Below are 25,984 nucleotides of genomic sequence, written 5' to 3'. Positions count from 1 at the left end.
ATCCTCGATTTGGTCATCAGGCATTACAGATTCCGGAAGTGGAGTGGCGCCTTCAGGCGACAATGGCATAGAACAGACTTCAGACCGGCAAGGCCGCAGCATATTTCTGTGAAGTACTCTAGGGGCAGATGCCCCATCTTCAATCTGTACCTTGTAGACAGGGCCGTTAGCATACACTCGCTCGATAACCTTGTACGGCTGTACTTCCCATCTCTCACTTAGTTTTCCCTTAGGGCGTTTCTCTCTGACCAATACTCGGTCTCCAGGTTGGAGCGGTAACTCTTGAGTTGGTTTGCGGGCCGTATGTTCTTTTTCTTGCAGTTGCTGACCCGCCAACTGCCGTATCGTTTGCAAACGTTGCCGATGCTCTTTCACCCATGAGGTGACAGTTCGCTCCATCAGCTCCTCTGGCTGTTCCAAATTCAGCTCAATGATCTCTCGTCCAGCTCTTCCAAACAACAGTAGATAGGGGGTATAACCCGTGGTGGAGTGGACCTGATTGTTGTAGGTCCAGACCAATTCTGGCAGATAGTCTGGCCAACACACCTTCTTTTCCTCCTCCAATGTTCTCAGCATCTGAAGCAAGGTTCTGTTGAAGCGTTCGCAAGCTCCATTGCCTTGAGGATGGTAAGGGGTGGTTCGGGACCGCTCGATGCCATACATACGATACAATTCTTCCATCACCTTGCCTTGGAAACATGCGCCTTGGTCGGAGTGGATGCGCTTCGGACACCCATACACCCGGATGAAGTCTTGACAGATGGCTCGCGCCGCCGATTCCGCAGTCTGGTCTCTAGTCGGAGTGACTACTGCGAACTTAGAGAAATGGTCGGTCATCACCAAACAGTATTGCAGCCCCCGGGCTGATTGTCCCACGAGGAGATAGTCGATCATCAAGACTTCCAACGGTTCCTTAGTTTGTATGGTTTGGATGGGTGCCCTCTGTTCAGTACTCTTAATGAGGTCACATACTCGACACTGCCGGCAAACCTCTTCCACCACAAGCTCCAACCGGGGGCAATACACATACCGCTGCAACCATTGGTAGGTCTTTGTAGGGCCGAAGTGCGCTCCGAATTCATGGGCTTCTTTAGCTATTTCTTGAGCCATTCTTCCTGGGATGACCACTTGCCACCTTACTTCCATATCTTTTGGCTGTTGCCTCTTACGATATAGTACTGACTCTCGCACTTCCAGTCTATCCCACTGGTGCAACACACTCCTCATTTCAGAGTCCAGATTATCTCTCTCTTGTTTGCCAGGCTTCCGCTTTTGCGTTACCCACCATTTCATCTGTCTCAGCCCTTCGTCTTCATCCTTAACGTGTCCCCATTCCTTATTGGCTCTCCCCAGGGACCGGGGTAATGCGCCGGCCTCCCTTCTTGACTGGGCCACAACCATTGGGGGCTTGAACTTATTGAAGTCTGGGGTTTCCTCCTCTTCGAGTTGCTCATCAAGATCCCGCACTGGAGTCTCCACAGGCACTCTTGACAGCCCATCCGCATTTGCGTTTTCGGTAGCAGAGCGATAACGGATGGTAAAGTCGAACTTGGCCAGGCGAGCCATCCACCGTTGTTCTAAGGCCCCCAGTTTAGCATTCTCAAGGTGGGCCAGGGGATTATTGTCTGTTCGAACTTGAATTTTGGTACCTGTCAGGAAGCCTGCAAACTTTTCTGTCATTGCCCACACCAGGGCCAGGAGCTCTAACCGGAAGGAGCTGTAATTGTGAGGGTTTCTTTCGCTGTCTTGCAGGGACCTGCTAGCATACCCGATAACTCTCTCATGTCCATCCTGTATCTGAGAAAGTACTGCACTGAGTCCATGAAGGCTACCATTGGTGTACAACAGGAACGGTTGATCAAAGTCTGCATAGGCCAAAATCGGGGCCGAAGTAAGGGCATTCTTTATAGCCTGGAAGGCCTCGTGCTGTCCCTGTGCCCAGGGGATGCGCTGGGTCTTTGGCACTCCAGCGGTCCACCTCAGCAACTCATGGAGAGGACCGGCCACCTTCGCGAAGTCTTTAACAAACCGGTGGTAGTACCCCGCGAGTCCCAGGAAGGCCTGTAGTTCTCTCAATGTTTGAGGGACTAGCCACTTCTGGATAGCAGCCACTTTTTCTGGCGAGGGTAGAACTCCATCTTGTGACACTATGTGGCCTAGGTATTCGATCTCCCTCTTGAAGAGGTGGCATTTTTTTGGCTTCAACTTCAGGTTATGAGCCCGCAGTCTTCCGAGTACCTGTCCAAGCCGGGCAAGGTGGTCTTCGAATGAGGATGAAAACACAATGATGTCATCCAGATAGATCAGGGTAGCCTCGAAATTTAAATCTCCCAAACACTTTTCCATCAGCCGTTGAATGGTGCCTGGAGCATTGGAGAGCCCGAAGGGCATCCGGTTAAACTCGAACAGTCCCATAGGGAGGATGAAGGCGGTTTTCTCTCTGTCTTTCTCTGCCACGGCTACTTGCCAGTATCCGCTTGCTAGGTCCAGGGTGGAGAAGTACTTAGCTTTCCCCAACGCTGTCAAGGATTCCTCGATGCGGGGCAACGGATACGAGTCTCGAACAGTGCAGGCATTGAGTTTCCTGTAATCTACACAGAACCGGATGGTCCCATCCTTTTTCTTGACGAGCACCACCGGGGCTGCCCAAGGGTTCTGACTACTCTGCACCACTCCTGAATCCAGCATCTGCCTCAGTAATGTTTTCACCTCTTGGTACATCTTGGGCGGGATCTGCCGGTATCGTTCTCGAATTGGACGAGCTTCCCCAGTCGGGATCTCATGCGTGATGGCTTCAGTACAGCCGAAATCTTCGGCGTGACGGGCAAATGCGGCCTGATTTTCCCACAGCATAGTTTCTATTGCTTGCACACGCTCAGGGCCCATAGCCTTCACATCCACTTCCATTTGCTCAAGGATGACCCGTCCACTCCACTCCGGGGATGGTGTCTCTTCGTCTCCCGCAGCAACTGCTAGGGTCCACCCCACGCCTTCTTTCGGTGATAAAGACATCTCCTTCTGACTCACCACTTCACCCTTATGTAGGTACACCAGGGCCAGATCTGTCCCTCGTGGCAAGGTAACCTCCCTGGGGCTCACATTCAAAGCTCTTATGGGGACATGTCCTCGCTGGACCACAGCTATCGTACGAGCTATCATGACTTCTTGATCCACTCCTCCGCCTACCACAGGCTGATCAACCACTTCCAACCCATCAAGGTTGCGGTGAATCCCCACTGGAAGGTATACTATAGTTTCTTGCTCGGGAGGTAGGATTACAGGTTCTTTACCAGGAGCCCGGATGACCCCTACCGTCTGATAAGATGGCACACTCTTCTGCGTCCCACAGACGCGGATCAGTCATTGAAGGGCTTCTTGAGTAGGGTTATGTGGAGTAGCCTTCTTCCAATATCCAGGTCCCCGTTTGGTAAACATAATCTGATCGAGTTCGCGTAGGATATTCATTCCCAGTACTACAGGCACATCTTTCTTGACAGGCTCAGGGACTAGCAGGATCCCTTTTCTTCCAACTTTTTGCCCACAGATTCGAATATTCATCCACACGACCCCTGTGACCGGAATCGGTTGTTGGTTAGCAGCAAACAAGCGAATCAACGTCTCTTTTTCTGGCTTGGCCAGGTTCTGGAAATGCTGCTTGAAGTACGCTTCTGACATCGTTGTCACTTGTGACCCGGTATCTACCAGGCAATCCACCAGAACTCCTTCAAATTCAGCACGTAGGATGGGGCTCCCAGCGATCAAGTGTTCGTTATGATATGGAGCGGCCTCTCTTCTCGCCTCCCCCGCAGAATGCCGCACTACTGCGGGGGTTGGTAGTTTAACGGCGGCTTCCACTGGCCTTGAGTATAGTTCCGACAGTCTCTGGCAAGGTGCCCCCATCCTCCACACTCCCAGCATTGAATGCCTCCTCCTCGCCGAGGGGTACTTCGAGCCTGTCCTCGTGCCGCCGATGCCTGATGGGAGGGGGCTTGTTCCCACTGATCCCTTGTCGATCGGGAAGAATGGTTGCATGAGTATGGTGGGTCAGTCTCTTGTAGTTCCCCCACTCTTCGCTCCATCTGGGTCAGTTTCTCTTGCACGTTAACAAGGGACCGCTGCAAGTCTTGCACTACCTGGACCAGCACATCTTGATGGTTTGGGTCCCCTCTGGAATTGGCGCCCTGGACACGCATCACTCCAGACGCATAGCTTTCTTCTTTACTTCGGGCCACTGTTTCCACCAGAACTTGACGAAACGTAAGGGCTGGATCTGCCCGGACCCGTTCTGACAGTGCTCGCCTCAAGGATGTGCTGTGTAGTCCCAGAATGAATTGCTCCCAGAGTATCCGGTCTTTAGAGCCCATGCCGCCAAATCCATCTGCCTCCTTTCTCTGCACCTCTTCGAACACTTCTTGCAGTGCTGTTGCATACTGAGAAATTCCTTCTTCTTCCCGCTGCAGCCTAGAGAAAAATTTGGCGCGAAGATGTCCCGCGCTAGCAGTCTCGCCGTAGATCTCTTCCAGGAACTTCACTAGCTCCTTCAGGGTACTGCAGGTGAGTTCTGGTTGTAGGCAGACGTTTCTGCGGGCTTCCCCCTCTAGGGCAGTTAAAGCAATGTCCGCTTCAAGGTCTGGGCTGATGTTATAAATCTTCAGGGTGCATTGCAGCCGGGACACCCAGTTGGACAGTGGCATATTCTTGCCGTCAAATTTTGGGAGCACACTAAATATGGTGCCCATAGGGAGTGTCCTTGCAGGGGTTCCACCAATGCCCACAGCATCCCCATTAATGTTAGCATTCCCGCCATTGCTGTCTGCTGCCTCCATCCTGGTGACAGTATCCTGCTCGCAGTGCCACTTGATGCGATGGCCGGGGGACCACCACGGTGCAGGAAGACTACTGTACACAAGATGAGGTGCAAACAACAAAGGATAGATTTATTGGGAGACAGGGAATGGAAGGGACAAGGAAGGTGCAAACAGGGGTTTACAATAACAAAAGATAATGCACATGAGTTATCTTGTCTGTAAAATAACACTGTGCTTCAACAATTACAAACTCAGCGTCTGGCTCACAAGCAACTTTACACAACAAAACAAATATCAATGCTACTCTGCATATAACCTCCCTGGCCTTTACTACGCAGGCCACACGGCTACCGTGCTCTAACTACTGAAGCCTGCACTAGGCCCTAACAGGTGCACCATACAGGAACAAACTCACGGTGATGTTGGGGACACAGGTCCAGTCCCAGGGGGCCCCCGAAGTCCAAAACGGTGGTGCGCACGGATTCCTGTCAGCTCTGCAAAGCGTGGTCTTCTCCTTGCTCCTGGAAACTGTAAGTCCCCTTCTCAGTATCTTCGTGGCTTCACAAACCAGCACAGAACAGCCACCTTTTGCTGCAACCGGGAAAGTCTATTTAGCAAACGCAGTTCGTCTCAAGCTGTGTAATCTTTCTTGCAGCCAAAGTTCCATCTTGCGGCAGAACAGCACAAAGTTCTCTCAGTCCTCTCTAGAAACTTCCTCTCTTCACGCTGCTTCAGCTCCAACACTGCACACATCACCGACCAGCTCATAACACCCATAAGAGTAGGGGAGAAAAGCAGAACATACCATCACACCAGACAAGGGGATGCAGCCTCTTAAAGTGATAGCGTGTTTCTTATTGTCCATAACAGCATCACCCTCTTACATGCGTCCCTTCTTAATGATGGTCGTCCTCGGCCATCACAGCATCAGGGTAAAAGTGTAATGGACGAGGCAACAAAGGTGTAAAAACAGACAGAGCACACTGTTCTACATATCGGACTGGTGGAATCCCTGCATTAGACCTCTGGGATCTCCGAAGCTCTTGGCTGTCAGGCAAGGCTTGACTATCTTCCAGAGGAACACGTGTTGCAGGGGACGTTGTGAGCTCTGGTCTGGTCTCATCCTCGCATGGCGGTACTGGTACATCCATGAGATTACCGTCTCTGGGCAGCTGAGGATCCCCTACTGTGTCAGGGACGGTCCACCACTCATCCTCGATTTGGTCATCAGGCATTACAGATTCCGGAAGTGGAGTGGCGCCTTCAGGCGACAATGGCATAGAACAGACTTCAGACCGGCAAGGCCGCAGCATATTTCTGTGAAGTACTCTAGGGGCAGATGCCCCATCTTCAATCTGTACCTTGTAGACAGGGCCGTTAGCATACACTCGCTCGATAACCTTGTACGGCTGTACTTCCCATCTCTCACTTAGTTTTCCCTTAGGGCGTTTCTCTCTGACCAATACTCGGTCTCCAGGTTGGAGCGGTAACTCTTGAGTTGGTTTGCGGGCCGTATGTTCTTTTTCTTGCAGTTGCTGACCCGCCAACTGCCGTATCGTTTGCAAACGTTGCCGATGCTCTTTCACCCATGAGGTGACAGTTCGCTCCATCAGCTCCTCTGGCTGTTCCAAATTCAGCTCAATGATCTCTCGTCCAGCTCTTCCAAACAACAGTAGATAGGGGGTATAACCCGTGGTGGAGTGGACCTGATTGTTGTAGGTCCAGACCAATTCTGGCAGATAGTCTGGCCAACACACCTTCTTTTCCTCCTCCAATGTTCTCAGCATCTGAAGCAAGGTTCTGTTGAAGCGTTCGCAAGCTCCATTGCCTTGAGGATGGTAAGGGGTGGTTCGGGACCGCTCGATGCCATACATACGATACAATTCTTCCATCACCTTGCCTTGGAAACATGCGCCTTGGTCGGAGTGGATGCGCTTCGGACACCCATACACCCGGATGAAGTCTTGACAGATGGCTCGCGCCGCCGATTCCGCAGTCTGGTCTCTAGTCGGAGTGACTACTGCGAACTTAGAGAAATGGTCGGTCATCACCAAACAGTATTGCAGCCCCCGGGCTGATTGTCCCACGAGGAGATAGTCGATCATCAAGACTTCCAACGGTTCCTTAGTTTGTATGGTTTGGATGGGTGCCCTCTGTTCAGTACTCTTAATGAGGTCACATACTCGACACTGCCGGCAAACCTCTTCCACCACAAGCTCCAACCGGGGGCAATACACATACCGCTGCAACCATTGGTAGGTCTTTGTAGGGCCGAAGTGCGCTCCGAATTCATGGGCTTCTTTAGCTATTTCTTGAGCCATTCTTCCTGGGATGACCACTTGCCACCTTACTTCCATATCTTTTGGCTGTTGCCTCTTACGATATAGTACTGACTCTCGCACTTCCAGTCTATCCCACTGGTGCAACACACTCCTCATTTCAGAGTCCAGATTATCTCTCTCTTGTTTGCCAGGCTTCCGCTTTTGCGTTACCCACCATTTCATCTGTCTCAGCCCTTCGTCTTCATCCTTAACGTGTCCCCATTCCTCATTGGCTCTCCCCAGGGACCGGGGTAATGCGCCGGCCTCCCTTCTTGACTGGGCCACAACCATTGGGGGCTTGAACTTATTGAAGTCTGGGGTTTCCTCCTCTTCGAGTTGCTCATCAAGATCCCGCACTGGAGTCTCCACAGGCACTCTTGACAGCCCATCCGCATTTGCGTTTTCGGTAGCAGAGCGATAACGGATGGTAAAGTCGAACTTGGCCAGGCGAGCCATCCACCGTTGTTCTAAGGCCCCCAGTTTAGCATTCTCAAGGTGGGCCAGGGGATTATTGTCTGTTCGAACTTGAATTTTGGTACCTGTCAGGAAGCCTGCAAACTTTTCTGTCATTGCCCACACCAGGGCCAGGAGCTCTAACCGGAAGGAGCTGTAATTGTGAGGGTTTCTTTCGCTGTCTTGCAGGGACCTGCTAGCATACCCGATAACTCTCTCATGTCCATCCTGTATCTGAGAAAGTACTGCACTGAGTCCATGAAGGCTACCATTGGTGTACAACAGGAACGGTTGATCAAAGTCTGCATAGGCCAAAATCGGGGCCGAAGTAAGGGCATTCTTTATAGCCTGGAAGGCCTCGTGCTGTCCCTGTGCCCAGGGGATGCGCTGGGTCTTTGGCACTCCAGCGGTCCACCTCAGCAACTCATGGAGAGGACCGGCCACCTTCGCGAAGTCTTTAACAAACCGGTGGTAGTACCCCGCGAGTCCCAGGAAGGCCTGGAGTTCTCTCACTGTTTGAGGGACTAGCCACTTCTGGATAGCAGCCACTTTTTCTGGCGAGGGTAGAACTCCATCTTGTGACACTATGTGGCCTAGGTATTCGATCTCCCTCTTGAAGAGGTGGCATTTTTTTGGCTTCAACTTCAGGTTATGAGCCCGCAGTCTTCCGAGTACCTGTCCAAGCCGGGCAAGGTGGTCTTCGAATGAGGATGAAAACACAATGATGTCATCCAGATAGATCAGGGTAGCCTCGAAATTTAAATCTCCCAAACACTTTTCCATCAGCCGTTGAATGGTGCCTGGAGCATTGGAGAGCCCGAAGGGCATCCGGTTAAACTCGAACAGTCCCATAGGGAGGATGAAGGCGGTTTTCTCTCTGTCTTTCTCTGCCACGGCTACTTGCCAGTATCCGCTTGCTAGGTCCAGGGTGGAGAAGTACTTAGCTTTCCCCAACGCTGTCAAGGATTCCTCGATGCGGGGCAACGGATACGAGTCTCGAACAGTGCAGGCATTGAGTTTCCTGTAATCTACACAGAACCGGATGGTCCCATCCTTTTTCTTGACGAGCACCACCGGGGCTGCCCAAGGGTTCTGACTACTCTGCACCACTCCTGAATCCAGCATCTGCCTCAGTAATGTTTTCACCTCTTGGTACATCTTGGGCGGGATCTGCCGGTATCGTTCTCGAATTGGACGAGCTTCCCCAGTCGGGATCTCATGCGTGATGGCTTCAGTACAGCCGAAATCTTCGGCGTGACGGGCAAATGCGGCCTGATTTTCCCACAGCATAGTTTCTATTGCTTGCACACGCTCAGGGCCCATAGCCTTCACATCCACTTCCATTTGCTCAAGGATGACCCGTCCACTCCACTCCGGGGATGGTGTCTCTTCGTCTCCCGCAGCAACTGCTAGGGTCCACCCCACGCCTTCTTTCGGTGATAAAGACATCTCCTTCTGACTCACCACTTCACCCTTATGTAGGTACACCAGGGCCAGATCTGTCCCTCGTGGCAAGGTAACCTCCCTGGGGCTCACATTCAAAGCTCTTATGGGGACATGTCCTCGCTGGACCACAGCTATCGTACGAGCTATCATGACTTCTTGATCCACTCCTCCGCCTACCACAGGCTGAACAACCACTTCCAACCCATCAAGGTTGCGGTGAATCCCCACTGGAAGGTATACTATAGTTTCTTGCTCGGGAGGTAGGATTACAGGTTCTTTACCAGGAGCCCGGATGACCCCTACCGTCTGATAAGATGGCACACTCTTCTGCGTCCCACAGACGCGGATCAGTCATTGAAGGGCTTCTTGAGTAGGGTTATGTGGAGTAGCCTTCTTCCAATATCCAGGTCCCCGTTTGGTAAACATAATCTGATCGAGATCGCGTAGGATATTCATTCCCAGTACTACAGGCACATCTTTCTTGACATGCTCAGGGACTAGCAGGATCCCTTTTCTTCCAACTTTTTGCCCACAGATTCGAATATTCATCCACACGACCCCTGTGACCGGAATCGGTTGTTGGTTAGCAGCAAACAAGCGAATCAACGTCTCTTTTTCTGGCTTGGCCAGGTTCTGGAAATGCTGCTTGAAGTACGCTTCTGACATCGTTGTCACTTGTGACCCGGTATCTACCAGGCAATCCACCAGAACTCCTTCAAATTCAGCACGTAGGATGGGGCTCCCAGCGATCAAGTGTTCGTTATGATATGGAGCGGCCTCTCTTCTCGCCTCCCCCGCAGAATGCCGCACTACTGCGGGGGTTGGTAGTTTAACGGCGGCTTCCACTGGCCTTGAGTATAGTTCCGACAGTCTCTGGCAAGGTGCCCCCATCCTCCACACTCCCAGCATTGAATGCCTCCTCCTCGCCGAGGGGTACTTCGAGCCTGTCCTCGTGCCGCCGATGCCTGATGGGAGGGGGCTTGTTCCCACTGATCCCTTGTCGATCGGGAAGAATGGTTGCATGAGTATGGTGGGTCAGTCTCTTGTAGTTCCCCCACTCTTCGCTCCATCTGGGTCAGTTTCTCTTGCACGTTAACAAGGGACCGCTGCAAGTCTTGCACTACCTGGACCAGCACATCTTGATGGTTTGGGTCCCCTCTGGAATTGGCGCCCTGGACACGCATCACTCCAGACGCATAGCTTTCTTCTTTACTTCGGGCCACTGTTTCCACCAGAACTTGACGAAACGTAAGGGCTGGATCTGCCCGGACCCGTTCTGACAGTGCTCGCCTCAAGGATGTGCTGTGTAGTCCCAGAATGAATTGCTCCCAGAGTATCCGGTCTTTAGAGCCCATGCCGCCAAATCCATCTGCCTCCTTTCTCTGCACCTCTTCGAACACTTCTTGCAGTGCTGTTGCATACTGAGAAATTCCTTCTTCTTCCCGCTGCAGCCTAGAGAAAAATTTGGCGCGAAGATGTCCCGCGCTAGCAGTCTCGCCGTAGATCTCTTCCAGGAACTTCACTAGCTCCTTCAGGGTACTGCAGGTGAGTTCTGGTTGTAGGCAGACGTTTCTGCGGGCTTCCCCCTCTAGGGCAGTTAAAGCAATGTCCGCTTCAAGGTCTGGGCTGATGTTATAAATCTTCAGGGTGCATTGCAGCCGGGACACCCAGTTGGACAGTGGCATATTCTTGCCGTCAAATTTTGGGAGCACACTAAATATGGTGCCCATAGGGAGTGTCCTTGCAGGGGTTCCACCAATGCCCACAGCATCCCCATTAATGTTAGCATTCCCGCCATTGCTGTCTGCTGCCTCCATCCTGGTGACAGTATCCTGCTCGCAGTGCCACTTGATGCGATGGCCGGGGGACCACCACGGTGCAGGAAGACTACTGTACACAAGATGAGGTGCAAACAACAAAGGATAGATTTATTGGGAGACAGGGAATGGAAGGGACAAGGAAGGTGCAAACAGGGGTTTACAATAACAAAAGATAATGCACATGAGTTATCTTGTCTGTAAAATAACACTGTGCTTCAACAATTACAAACTCAGCGTCTGGCTCACAAGCAACTTTACACAACAAAACAAATATCAATGCTACTCTGCATATAACCTCCCTGGCCTTTACTACGCAGGCCACACGGCTACCGTGCTCTAACTACTGAAGCCTGCACTAGGCCCTAACAGGTGCACCATACAGGAACAAACTCACGGTGATGTTGGGGACACAGGTCCAGTCCCAGGGGGCCCCCGAAGTCCAAAACGGTGGTGCGCACGGATTCCTGTCAGCTCTGCAAAGCGTGGTCTTCTCCTTGCTCCTGGAAACTGTAAGTCCCCTTCTCAGTATCTTCGTGGCTTCACAAACCAGCACAGAACAGCCACCTTTTGCTGCAACCGGGAAAGTCTATTTAGCAAACGCAGTTCGTCTCAAGCTGTGTAATCTTTCTTGCAGCCAAAGTTCCATCTTGCGGCAGAACAGCACAAAGTTCTCTCAGTCCTCTCTAGAAACTTCCTCTCTTCACGCTGCTTCAGCTCCAACACTGCACACAGCACCGACCAGCTCATAACACCCATAAGAGTAGGGGAGAAAAGCAGAACATACCATCACACCAGACAAGGGGATGCAGCCTCTTAAAGTGATAGCGTGTTTCTTATTGTCCATAACAGCATCACCCTCTTACACACAAATTTCACAACGTGTGTCAGTACGTCGGCCCGACGCATAGCGACGGACCCGTACTGACGTAAGTGTGAAAGAGGCCTTAATGAGCGTTGAATTTAAAAAAAAAAAAGAAAGCGGATAAAAACGGCGTGAGCTCCCGTGCAATTTTCTGCACCAGAGGGGGAGAGCCAACGGCTGGGGGCCAATATTTGTAGCCTGCTATGAATATCAGCCCGCAGCTGTCTGTATAGCCTTTACTGGCTATTAAAATAGGGGGACCCCAAAAAACATTGACGTGGGGTCCCCCTATATTTTATAGCCAAAAAGGCTACGCAGACAGCTGCGGGCTGATATTCATAGCCTAGAGAGGGGCCATGGATATTGCTCCCCCCCTGGCTACAAATACCAGTCCGCAGCCGCCTCAGAAATGGCGCATCTGTAGCCCCTCTCTTCCCACTCCCATGTAGCGGTGGGATATGGAGTAATAAGGGGTTAATGTCACCTTGCTATTGTAAGGTTACATTAAGCCGGGTTAATAATGGAGAGGCATCAATAAGACGCCTATCCATTATTAATCCAATAGTAAGAAAGGGTTAATAAAACACGCACACATTTGGAAAAAAATATTTTAATATTCTTCATTTAACCATACTTACCATACTTCAGCACCTGCAAAAAACGTAAAATAATAAACCGTATACTACCTGTCCGCCATAGTCCAATTAATAACAAGTGCCCCACGACGCTCTCCCCTATAGAACAGTGACATCAGGTGATGTCAAAGTCTCACTTTACGGCAATTGCTGTGTGGGAAAATTTCTCACCCAGCAATGCCATAAGTGCCATAAGTGAGGCTAGGGACTATTTTTTTTACAGCGGCGGAGGAATCCCTTCCTCCCGTCATTGTGTTTCTGGGGCCCTTGGAGAGCGGTCGGAACAGCTGTTGCTGCTGTTCTCCACGGGAGATCATCATGGGACACTCGTGGATTTCTGCTGACAGGGAGTATGTTGGTTGTTTGTTTTTTTCATCTTTTTACCGATGGCACTGGCTTTGGGGATCAAAATGACAAGTAATGGTGAGTATGAACTCTATGTTTAATGTACTGTATGTCTGTATGTATGTATTGTATGCCATGTATGAATGTACTGTATGGACTATGTATGGAGTATGTATGGAGTATGTATGGAGTATGTATGGAGTGTGTATGGAGTATATATGGAGTATTTTTTTTTCATTCAACACATTAGCCGGATGATGGGACTACTACTGTCCCATCATTTGCTAATGTGTCAATCACTGTCAGTGTAGGAGACATCGTCTGATGGGACTTGTAGTTCCATCAGACGATGCCCGCACTGAGACACCCCACACGCCGCTGAGACCCCGCACAGAGACACCACGCACGCCACAGAGACCCCGCACAGAGACACCCCGCATGCCGCAGGGACCCAGCACAGAGACACCCCGCACAGAGACACCCTGCACGCCACAGAGACACCCCGCCCGCCACACAGAGACCCTGCCCGCCGCACAGAGACACCCCACCCACCACACAGAGACCCCACACGCCGCATAGAACCCCGGCACACATGGAGAGAGCCCCACGGTCACACACAGACACCGCCCGCACACAAACACACTCATACCAACCCTAGGACCGGAAGCTGCCACGTGCACCGCACACAGGCGACAGGACTACAAGGGGCCCTCAGAAGGTGAGTATATGTTTATTTTTTTATTTTTTAACCTGTTACATACGTGGCTGGGAAATATACTATGTGACTGGGCAGTATACTACGTGTCTGTGCTGTATACTACGTGGCTCTGTGCTGTATATTACGTCGCTGTGCAATATACTACGTGGCTGGGCAATATACTACATGAGTGGGCAATATACTACATGACTGGGCAATATTCTACGTGACTGGGCAATATACTACGTGACTGGGCAATATACTACGTGACTGGGCAATATACTACGTGACTGGGCAATATACTACGTGACTGGGCAATATACTGTACTACGTGACTGGGCAATATACTACGTGGCTGGGCAATATACCACGTGGCTGGGCAATATACTACGTGATTGGGCAATATACTACATGGCTGGCCAATATACTACGTGGGCTGTGCAAAATACTACAAGCATATTCTAGAATACCCGATGTGTTAAGGCCCAGTCACACTGTAGCGACGCTACAGCGATCACGACAACGATACGACCTGTCAGGGATCGTTTCTGCGTCGCTATGTGGTCGCTGGTGAGATGTCAAACTGTGAGATCTCCCCAATGACGCAGCAGCGATGCGGCGACCTGTAGCGACCTGTACAACGATGTCACATGGCAGCTATTTCATGACGATTAACAGACCTCAATGAGGGACGTCCTGTCATGAGGTCGTTGGTAAGGTGTCAAACACAGCGATGTGTGCTACCCAACGGGACCTCAACGACCAAAAAAGGTCCAGGCCATTCCGACACGACCAGCGATCTCACAGCAGGGGCCTGGTCGCTGCTACGTGTCACACATAGCGAGATCGCTACTGAGGTCGCTGTTGCGTCACAAAACTTGTGACTCAGCAGCGATCTCGCTAGCGATCTCGCTTTGTGTGACGGGGCTTTAGAATCGGGCCACCATCTAGTATAATATACTGTGTGTGTATAATATACTTTGGTTAAGTCAAAGTAAGCATTATCAGAGAGATTTCACTGAGGGTGTCTACCTCTTTAAGACATGAATGGGATTAACTGACAGCTTTCAGCTTTCCTCTCCTGGAAGACTCATTACAAAAATTCTGGTAGCTTTCCACTGATCGTGTTGCCAACCCAAAATCAGGCATTCAAGGGGGAAAAGGACATGCATCCACTATAGCTAAGCACAGGTTCTGTGTAAGACATAACAAAGCATTCAGTGTGGGGGAAGGGTCAGTACAGCAGACACAACTAACACTTTCTCTGCTCCTTCTCACTGCTGGTGATATCTCTCCAATTCCTGGTCCTCCTCACCACATCCCCACAGTCATTTCTACCTCCCATCCACGCTCTATCACAAATTTCCGTAACCTCTCTAACCTTATACCCATTCGCCCAGCCCCTGCTTCCCCAGTCCCACTAACAGGAGCTCTGTGGAATGCTCGCTCTGTCTGCAACAAGCTTTCCTACATCCATGATCTTTTTGTTACTACCAAACTTTCCTTCCTCGCCATCACTGAAACCTGGCTCACCCATTCTGACACAGCCTCCCCAGCTGCACTTTTGGATGGTTTATTCCACCTTTCCCACACACCCCGCCTCAGCAGCAAGCATGGTGGAGGAGTTGGTTTTCTCCTGTCAGATAACTGCTCCTTCACCCCAATCCAATTACCACACTCTTTTACCCTCACTTCCTTTGAGGTGTACTCTGTGCGCATATACTCCCCTTCCAACCTCCAAATGGCTGTCATTTACCACCCCCCAGGGCCAGCCACCACCTTCTTTGACCACTTCACCACCTGGCGATTTCACTTCCTCTCCACTGACAATCCCATTGTCATCTTGGTAACTTCAACATCCCCATTGACACTTCCCTCTCAGCTGCCACTAAGATTCTATCTCTCACTTCCTGCTTCGGCCTCACTCAATGGTCTTCTGCAGCCACCCACACAGATGGCCACACACTGAACCTAATCTTTCACCCGCCTTTGCTCCCTATCTAAACACCCTAACTCACTGTTAGGACTGGCGAAATGCACCAAATAATAATAATAGAGAATATGAAGTATGTCCACAGTCCAGGGTCCAGGTCGGTGAAAGACCTGGCTACTTATTGCTTGCGTTGAGAAACACGTGATGGTCTCTCCGCGGCTTTTCTACATGCATTTGCATATTTCCCATAAGGGATGGGGGCAGTGTTCTGGATCACTGCGTTGAGAAACACGTGATGGTGTCTCCGCGGTTTGGGATGTTTTGATCTCCCCGTGGTCATTCATCCTTATGTTTATAGTCCTTTTACTAGGCACTGCTCCTAATAGCCAGTTTCCTACTCCACACTGATGAGGGGCAAATACCCCGAAACAGCTGTCTGTGGATGGATACCATGTTTTGGCATAGGTGGTTTTCCTTTCTGGATGCTGCCCTTCCCGTGGTTGTTCCTTCCCGGTGAAAGACCTGGCTATTTATTGCTTGTGTTGAGAAACACGTGATGGTGTCTCCGCGGCTTTTGTACATGCATTTGCATATTTCCCATAAGGGATGGGAGCAGTGTTCTGGATCACTGCGTTGAGAAACACGTGATGGTGTCTCCACGGTGTTGGATGTTTTGGTCTCCCCGAGGTCATTCATCTGTACCTTCACAGCCTTTTACTAGTCACTGCTCCTAATAGCCAGTTTCCTACTCCACACTGATTAGGGGCAAATACCCCGAAACAGCTGTCTGTGGATGGATACCATGTTTTGGCATAGGTGGTTTTCCTTTTTGGATGCTGCCCTTCCCGTGGTTGTTCCTTCCCGGTGAAAGACCTGGCTATTTATTGCTTGTGTTGAGAAACACGTGATGGTGTCTCCGCGGCTTTTTTACATGCATTTGCATATTTCCCATAAGGGATGGGAGCAGTGTTCTGGATCACTGCATTGAGAAACACGTGATGGTGTCTCCGCGGTGTGGGATGTTTTGATCTCCCCGAGATCATTCATCCTTATGTTTATACTGAAACAGGAGTGGTCACACATCACCAAATGGTGAAGGATATGTTACACTTACCATGTGCAGCGACTAACGGACGTGGTATCCACCGCTCGTCCAGAGTGTGGGGTGAGAGTCCCAGAGGTTGCATTATAAAGGTTCGCTGGATGTGTAAAGATGAGGCGCGGCCGGAAGTACCCGACCAGAAGTGACATGGGGGGTATGGGTGTCGTAGTAGTGCGTTCCACCTGGTAAAAAGTGGGCGTTCCACTCAGAGCATGCGCTTTAGATGTATTCATGCAGTAAGCCCTCCTGGGGCAGGTAACGTGTGGATGGAGTGATCGTTCTCAGCGTCATGACTTAGAGGAGGGTGGAATTAATGTGCTCTTCTGGAGAAGCGTGGTAACAGACAAGTGATCTATCCAAGTGACTGATCTCTGCGTAGCAAAGTGAAGAGGTGGTGATCCTGTGGTTAATGAGTTAATATAGACGATTCTGCAAGAAAAATGTGTATATTAGTCCCATGCATATAAAATGGCATTAAAACAGTCACAGAAAGAGGCAATAACCATGTATAAGTATATAAGGGGACAATACAAATATCTCGCTGAGGATCTGTTTATACCAAGGAAGGTGACGGGCACAAGGGGGCATTCTTTGCGTCTGGAGGAGAGAAGGTTTTTCCACCAACATAGAAGAGGATTCTTTACTGTTAGGGCAGTGAGAATCTGGAATTGCTTGCCTGAGGAGGTGGTGATGGCGAACTCAGTCGAGGGGTTCAAGAGAGGCCTGGATGTCTTCCTGGAGCAGAACAATATTGTATCATACAATTAGGTTCTGTAGAAGGACGTAGATCTGGGGATTTATTATGATGGAATATAGGCTGAACTGGATGGACAAATGTCTTTTTTCGGCCTTACTAACTATGTTACTATGTTACTATGTTAATATATTGAACGAATAAATACGTTAATACAAAAGTCTTGTTCTTGATTAGGTCATAAAAGATTGGATGTCATACTCTCTATTAAGGCCCTTCAGGGCCAAAGTCTGCAATTCATGTATCTAGTACACCTCCCTCTTTTTAAGGAGGTGTACCCTATCGCCCCCTCTACGTAATGGTGTGACTTGCTCGATCACCTGGAATTTTAATTGGGCGATAGTGTGTCCCTGGGTTACGAAATGATAAGGTATAGGTAATAGAGTATTTTTACATCTAATCATGGATTTGTGTTTCGATATCCGTTGTTTAATGGATTGCATCGTTTCTCCTACATAACATAAACCACAAGGGCATTTTATCAGATAGATTACGTATGACGTGTCACATGTAAAAATATATTTTGTGGTATCCTGAAGCATGGAAGGAAAGGTTCATTGAATTCTTTGATCCCTGGGTGTGCTGTCCCTAGAATGTGCCAATGGCGTCGTATGGATTTATGCAGTAGGTATGCCAGAGGGTGGTAGTTGTGGACAAATGGGATGTGATCTTTCGTATTTGCTCTGGGATTGGGAGAGGAAGTGGTTCTGGACGTGTCAGGAATGTGGGGAGGATAACCCCTCTCAACAAATTTGAAACGCATCTCTTCCAATCGTTGCTCCTGTAACCTATCATCAGAGACTATTCTATGGACCCTCTTAAACTACGATTTTGGAACAGAGTTTTTCATTTTTGTGGGGTGAAAGCTATCGTAATTAAGGAGGCTGTTTTGATCTGTTGGTTTTGTGAAAAGATCTGTAGAGTTCTCCCTGATCATTCTTAATGACTATGGTGTCCAAGAAATTCACCTTGTTTGGATCATACGTCATCGTAAAATCCAAACCTGGCCATGACGTTTTGAGGAACTCAAAGAAGGTTTCCAGTGTTTCCTGTGGGCCATTCCAAATGCAGAATATATCATCAATGTACCTTTTCCACACTATGGCGTGTGTGCAGAATAGGTCATTGATATAGATGGTACTGTTTTCGTAATCCGCCAAGTAGCAATTTGCGTAAGGTGGCGCTGCGTTACTACCCATCGCGGTACCCCTAATTTGCAGGTAGAATTGGTCCTCGAAAAGAAAGAAATTTTTAGTGAGTATTATGGAAAATAGCTTGCAACAGATATTGATTTGTTCTGGATCCATGTTGGAAGTTGTGAGGAGTGTCCTAACCGATGTAATTCCCTCTGTATTGGGTATAGACGTGTATAAATCCTTGACATCGAATGTAACTAACAGCGCCTCTTTAGGAATAGTCTTGAGCTCATCTATGAGTTTCAAGAAGGCTCCCATGTCCAATAGGGAGGAGGGAGTAAATTTAATTAGAGGTGCGAGTACCTTTTCTAGGTATTTTGAAATGGGTGACAGAATTGATTCCGTTGAAACCACAATGGGACTTCCTGCTGGATTTTCTAGGCTTTTGTGGATTTTTGGCAATACATAGAACACTGGGGTGATAGGGTTCTGTTTGGTTAGAGACTTACATGTTTTTTGATCCAGCACTTTCAATTCCGTGTATTTTGTAAGTGTACCCTGAATGAGTTCTTTGATCCTATTTGTTGGGTCTCTGTCAAGAGGTGTATAGAGGTGTCTTGTAATTGGCGATGGACTTCTTGGATGTATGTTTTGTAATTGGCGATGGACGTACTTGATAAAACTACATACATCCAAGAAGTCATCGCCAATTACAAGACACCTCTATCTATGCACCTCTTGACAGGGACCCAACAAATAGGATGTAAGATGTAGGAGCCTCGTGTGGTAATGTGTGGGGACGCAGCCTCATGTGGTAATGTGTGGGGACAGAGCCTCGTGTGGTAATGTGTGGGGACGCAGCCTCGTGTGGTAATTTGTGGGGATGCAGCCTCATGTGGTAATGTGTGAGGACGAAGCCTCGTGTGGTAATGTGTGGGGACGCAGCCTCGTGTGGTAATGTGTGAGGACGGCGCCTCATGTGGTAATGTGTGGGGACGGAGCCTCGTGTGGTAATGTGGGGGGCAGGATTATGTGAAGTGTGGGATTATGTGTGGTAATGTGGTGGGGGCGGGATTATGTGTGGTAATGTGGTGGGGGCGGGATTATGGGTGGTGATGGGATGGGGAGGCAGGATTATGGGTGGTGAAGGGGTGGGGGGATTATGGGTGGTGATGGGGTGGGGGGGATTATGGGTGGTGATGGGAAGGGGGGACGGGATTATGGGTGGTGATGGGGTGGGGGGGCGGGATTATGGGTGGTGATGGGGTGGGGGGGCGGGATTATGGGTGTTGATGGGGTGGGGGGGCGGTATTATGGGTGGTGATGGGGTGGGGGGGTGGGATTATGGGTGGTGATGGCGTGGGGGGCTGGGATTATGGGTGGTGATGGGGTTGGGGGGCGGGATTATGGGTGGTGATGGGGTGGGGGGGCGGGATTATGGGTGGTGATGGGGTGGGGGGGCGGGATTATGGGTGGTGATGGGGGGGGCGGGATTATGGGTGGTGATGGGGTGGGGGGGCGGGATTATGGGTGGTGATGGGGTGGGGGGCAGGATTATGGGTGGTGATGGGGTGGGGGGCAGGATTATGGGTGGTGATGGGGTGGGGGCAGGATTATGGGTGGTGATGGGATGGGGGGCGGGATTATGGGTGGTGATGGGGTGGGGGGGCGGTATGGTGATGATTATGGGTGGTGATGGGGTGGGGGTTGGGATTATAGGTGGTGAAGGGGTGGGATTATGGGTGGTGAAGGGGTGGGGGGCAGGATTATGGGTGGTGAAGGGGTGGGGGGCGGGATTATGGGTGGTGAAGGGGTGGGGCGGGCTTATGGGTGGTGAAGGGGTGGGGTGGTGGTATTTTGGGTGGTGAAGGGGTGGAGGGGTGGGATTATGGGTGGTGAAGGGGTGGGGGGGGCAGGATTGTGGGTGGTGATGTGTTGGGGGGTGGGATTGTGTGTGGTGATGGATTGGGGGGCGTGATTGTGTGTGGTGATAGGTTGGGGGGGTCGTGATTGTGTGTGGTGATGGGTTGGGGGGGTCGTGATTGTGTGTGGTGATGGGTTGGGGGGGCGAGATTGTGTGTGGTGATGGGTTGGGGGGCGAGATTGTGTGTGGTGATGAGTTGGGGGGCGTGATTGTGTGTGGTGATGGGTTGGGGGTGAGATTGTGTGTGGTAATGGGGTGGGGGGGCAGGATTATGTGTGGTGATGGGTTGGGGGCGAGATTGTGTGTGGTGATGTGTTGGGGGGCAGGATTGTTTGTGGTGATGTGGTGGGGGGCGGGATTGTGTGTGGTAATGAGTGGGGGGCGGGATTGTGTGTGGTGATGTGGTGGGAGGCGGAGCTACTGTGCAGGGGGAGGGATTAGCAAGTAATCACGATGCCTCATATATATATATATAGATTGTCCTTCTGAAAAGCTGGAAATACCACAATTTATTACCGTGCTGACACAAACTTCAGGGGGAGCCCAGTATCACACCAGATAGGATTAGATACACAGCTCAGAAGACAGTATCACACGATAGGATTAGATGCACAGCTCAGCAGACAGTATCACACAGGATAGGATTAGATGCACAGCTCAGCAGACAGTATCAAAATGGATGAAATTAGATACACAGCTCAGCAGACAGTATCACACACAGGAGAGGATTGGATACACAGCTCAGCAAACTGTATTACACAGGAGAGGATTAGATATACGGCTCAGCAGACAATATCACACGGGATAGAATTAGATACACAGCTCAGCAGACAGTATCACACAGGATAGGATTAGAAATACGGCTCAGCAGACAGTATCACACAGGATGGGATTAGATACACAGCTCAGCAGACAGTATCACAAAGGATAGGATTAGATACACAGCTCAGCAGACAGTATCACACAGGAGAGGATTGGATACACAGCTCAGCAGACTGTATTACAGAGGAGAGGATTAGATACACTGCTCAGCAGACTGTATCACACAGGATAGGATTAAACACACAGCCCAGTATCACACAGGACAGCTCAACAGACAGTATCACACAGGATAGGATTAGATGCACAGCTCAGCAGACAGTATCACACAGGATAGGATTAGATGCACAGCTCAGCAGACAGTATCACACAGGATAGGATTCGATGCACAGCTCAGCAGACTGTATTATACAGGATACGATTAAATACACAGCTCAGCAGACAGTATCACACAGAATAAGATTAGATACACAGCTCAGCAGACTATATCACACAAGATAGGATTAGATACACAGCTCAGCAGACAGTATTACACAGAAGAGGATTAGATACACGGCTCAGCATATGGTATCACACAGAATAGGATTAGAAACATAGCTCAGCATACTGTATCAAACAGGATAGGATTAGATACACGGCTCAGCAGATGGTATCACACAGGATAGGATTAGATATACAACTCAGCAGACAGTATCTGTCACGATATGGTATGAAATATCATATAAGTTTAGTTGCTCTTCAGCTCATGAGGTGGGCTAAACCCACCCTTCACTAGCTGACTCTCCTTGTTTCTCTCTGGGCTACAGACTGTATGCTAGAAGGGGGTATTATTGCCCTGGGGTCATAAATTCCAGGCTCGGAGGAAAGTCCCTCGCCCCTCCCACCAGCACTAGTTAGAACTGGAAAAGTGGCTCCAACATTCATGAAAGATTCTTTGTTTAGTTTTTGTTAGATATTAGGCAAACGATTTACGCTAGAAATACGAAAATATATATTCTTATTCTCACTCGGTGTATCTACCCATCCCTTGAAACTCGGGCGTCTAACTCCATCTGGTAAAGAAGTAGGGATTTCTCTGTAAATATGTATCCCAGATAGGACATATTTGATCTCATTAGAATGCTCACGTTAATCCGAGATGAATTATGAGTTTGTTAGGACTCTGACATGTTTTGTAGTGAAGTTATAGAAATCAGAGAAAATAGTTTAAAGTTTACTCAGAATGTAGAGAGAGGAGGGTCTGGATAAGCCAGCCTTTCTGTGATGTCACAGCCTGGAAGTTATAACTGTCTGCACACATCCCCAGCTCATTCTTCTGCTAGATTTCTTCCTGACATCTTATCTTCTTCTGAAGCCAGCAGCACGTCCAAATGAGCTGGGACGTATGGTTGCCTGTCATGCGTTGAACATGTGAGTGTTACTTTTCTCAATTAACCCTGTTTATTTCCTAATTACCCTTGTACATATTTGCAATTGTCTCATTTGTAACATCTTTATAAAATATTTTTGATAAAGCACTGCCTAATTTTTTTTATGGGATATAATATTATATATTAGTTCGTTCTCCTGTTCTAAACCGTACCCTAAGTCTTCTGAAGAGAAATACGCTACTGTTACTGTTGTGTTGGGTTAGCTTCGGACCCGTTTAATCGAAGCTGGTGGCAGTGAAAGTGCGCTGACTTTTGGGTTATGCTGAAGCGACTGCGGCATTGATAATTATTGTTCCTGCCTGAGTGGGAGTAGTTATCGCGTCGCTGCAGCGTGCTCAATAGCCAGTACATAGCAGGCAGCCTTTCTGGCGACTAATTACCCAGGGTGCAGTACCTAATCTGACCTGAGAGTAAGGGGGGCGCCAGAGAGCTGCAAGTTTTAAGTGGAACTGTAAGTGGGATATACATAAATCACTGCAGTTTGTGGTATAGTGAAAGCAGTGGGATACCTAAAATAAGCCCCTGCTGTAAACTAAGAGGTTGATAGCCTTGTGTGTGTTTTCTCATCACATTGTCCAACAGTGGAGGGATAACTAAGATAAGCCCCCCTGCACATGTGATAGCCGTCTGTTGGCCTAAAGTCACCCCAACCCGTGACGTACGGGTGACGGTCATGGTGTGAATCCTGACCAATTGGTGACAGCGGTCAGGGGAAACGTGACAATTGGTGGCAAGGCGGTGGGATATCTTAGAGCATTAGTGATTGGGTTTGAGTAATCATTCCTCTCACTAAAAACTTGCAGAAAGTTCTTGCGAGGACTCTGCGCAAATAAGTTTGGAGAACGAACTCAGTGTTTTATTAGTCTTGAGACAATTGTGTACGGGTAATTATCCCTTCCCTTTCTCTTCGTTTTTCTATTCTATCTTTTATTTGGCAACCATGGCTGCGAAAGGGGAAGCCTGGTACAACCACCAGAAGAAGGACTTTCTTGCTGGGATATGTACGTGCCATGGCCTGAACTCCCAGGGTAAGATCAAGACTCAAATGGTCGCTGAACTGGTGCAATTTGAAGCAGACCAAGCCAGGCCACAGAGCCCAGAGGCCACAGAAGCCAGCACAAGCGAACATGGTGCTGCAGCAGAGGTCTAACCACTGAATACGGGCCCTACTGGCAACCAGGGGGGTGCAGACCTCCTCCTGCAGCTGGCTCTGCAACAATGCTCCACAGATGACCTAGAGAGGCGTCTGCAGCTGATCCAGCAATACCAGGAGCGAGCCGAGCGAGAGGCCGAGCGAGCCGAGCGGGAGGCTGAGAGAGCCAAGCGCCAAGCCCAGCGAGCACATGAACTGGAGATGCTCCGGCAGGGGGGATGCCCTCCACCGCCCAGAGACGTGAGCCCAGCAGCGCTCAGATACCTAAGCCCCGGCCCGATCACTTTCCTGTTATGGAGAAGGACGGGGACTTGGACACTTTTCTGCGGGCCTTTGAGAAAGCCTGCAGACAGTACCGGCTGCCTACAGATGAATTCTGCCCGATACCTGACACCAGGGCTGAGAGGTAAAGCTCTGGAGGCGTTTGCTGCCCTCCCTCAAGAACAAGATGGTGACTATGAGGCCATCAAGCAGGCTCTGATAGCCAAGTACCAGCTTACACCCGAGGTGTACCGTAGAAAGTTCCGGACCCTCCAACGTGGCCCACACGACAGTTACAGTGATGTGGTGCATGGACTGGGGACCCACTTTGACCAGTGGACCCAAGGACTGTCAGTGACCACCTTTGCACGGCTGCGAGACCTGATGATCAAAGACCAGTTCTTTCATCTTTGCCCAGCTGAGGTGCGACAGTTCGTGATGGACAGAGAACCCAAAGACGTGACGAAAGCAGCGCAGATTGCCGATGCCTATGAGGCCAACTGTAGATCGGAAGTGCGGAAGCCAGTCACCACCAGCTGGAGAGGGGTAAGCCTGCAACCAATGCCAGTACCCCTGCCAGCCAACACACCAGAGGTCCTGGCCCCGTGGCCAACAGCACCAGACCTACCACCGAACCTCGCACGTGTTACACCTGCCATCAGACTGGTCATATCAGTCCCTCCTGCCCAACCAAGCAGAAGAACACCCCAGCCAAGGCCCCAGGGCCTAATGCAACAGTTCTTTTGGTGGGTAGTGTGGTTGGGAGGGTGTGTGACAATGTACAGCATGTCACTGTGGGGGGCCATGTTGCTACAGGCCTCAAAGACACCGGGGCTGAACGAACCCTCATCCGACCCGAACTGGCGGCCCCTGAAGAAATCATTCCGGGGAAAACCCTAACTGTCACTGGGATTGGGGGCATCAGCTGTCCCTTACCGATGGCCCGGGTTTTTATTGATTGGGGTGCAGGGAGCGGGGTGAAGGAAGTGGGGCTGTCTGATAATTTGCCCACTGATGTTTTGTTGGGGACAGATTTGGGGAGGATGGTTGCATACTACGTCCCTGACACCCCTCCCCAATCTACTAATGAGGGTAAAGTTAACCATGATGATAATGATGATGATGGGAAATCGGATGTGTTACCTGACCATGCTTTATCTTGTAATGATGCATCTAATAGCCATTCTTTCCCTAGGATTGTTGGTGAAAATGTTGTACCTGTGCCAGCTGAACCTGATAATGATTTTTCTGTGAAGGTTAATGTGTCCATAGGTACAGGCGTGCCCAGCCACGTCGCTCTGCGGAGTGAGACGGCTGAGGAACCCCTAACAGGGGCAAGTGTCGGTGCTACAGGAAATGGGGAGATGCATGGGAACCGTGAGGAAGGTGACGCCATGAAAGTGACCAGTGCCACCGAGGAAGGTAACTGGCCCATAAGTAGCACTGCCCCTGGAGTGTTGGGGGTGGCTGGGGAGGTAGAGCCCATAGCAGCGCCGGCTGATGGGCCTGTAGAAACCCCCGGGGAGACAGCCTACGTAGCTGCTGTCACCCGCAGTCAGAGTGCCCGAAACGCAGATAACTGTCAGCCTTCCGGACCCTCCTCAGTCATCACTGTGACTGAACCAGAGGTGGACCCAGAGCAGGTCCAAGAGGGTTCCCGTGGGGAAGGGACCCTGATGTCGCTTTTGGCTTCCCCTAGCCAGGAGTTTCAGGCCGCTCTGCACACAGATGCGAGCCTAGAGAGTTTGAGACAACTTGCCGGGGCGCTCTTCTCCGAGGCTGATAAGGAGAAGGTGTTCTGGGAACAAGGAAGGTTGTACCGGGAGACAGTACCCGGAGAATCACAAAAGGAGTGGTTGAGGGAAAGACAGCTGGTCGTTCCACAGCAATTCCGGGGTGAGTTGTTGCGGATTGCCCATGAGATCCCGCTAGCTGGACACTTGGGGATCAGCAAAACTAAGGCCCGGCTGTCTCAACACTTCTATTGGCCTAAGATGGGGACAGATGTGTCAAACTACTGCCGCTCCTGTGTCACCTGTCAAAGAGTGGGGAAGGCTGGGCCTGCTCTTAAGGCTCCCCTGATCC

The sequence above is a fragment of the Ranitomeya imitator genome, chromosome 4, assembly GCF_032444005.1.
Source record: "Ranitomeya imitator isolate aRanImi1 chromosome 4, aRanImi1.pri, whole genome shotgun sequence".
Taxonomy (NCBI): domain Eukaryota; kingdom Metazoa; phylum Chordata; class Amphibia; order Anura; family Dendrobatidae; genus Ranitomeya; species Ranitomeya imitator.
This window is presented reverse-complemented; position numbering follows the sequence as displayed.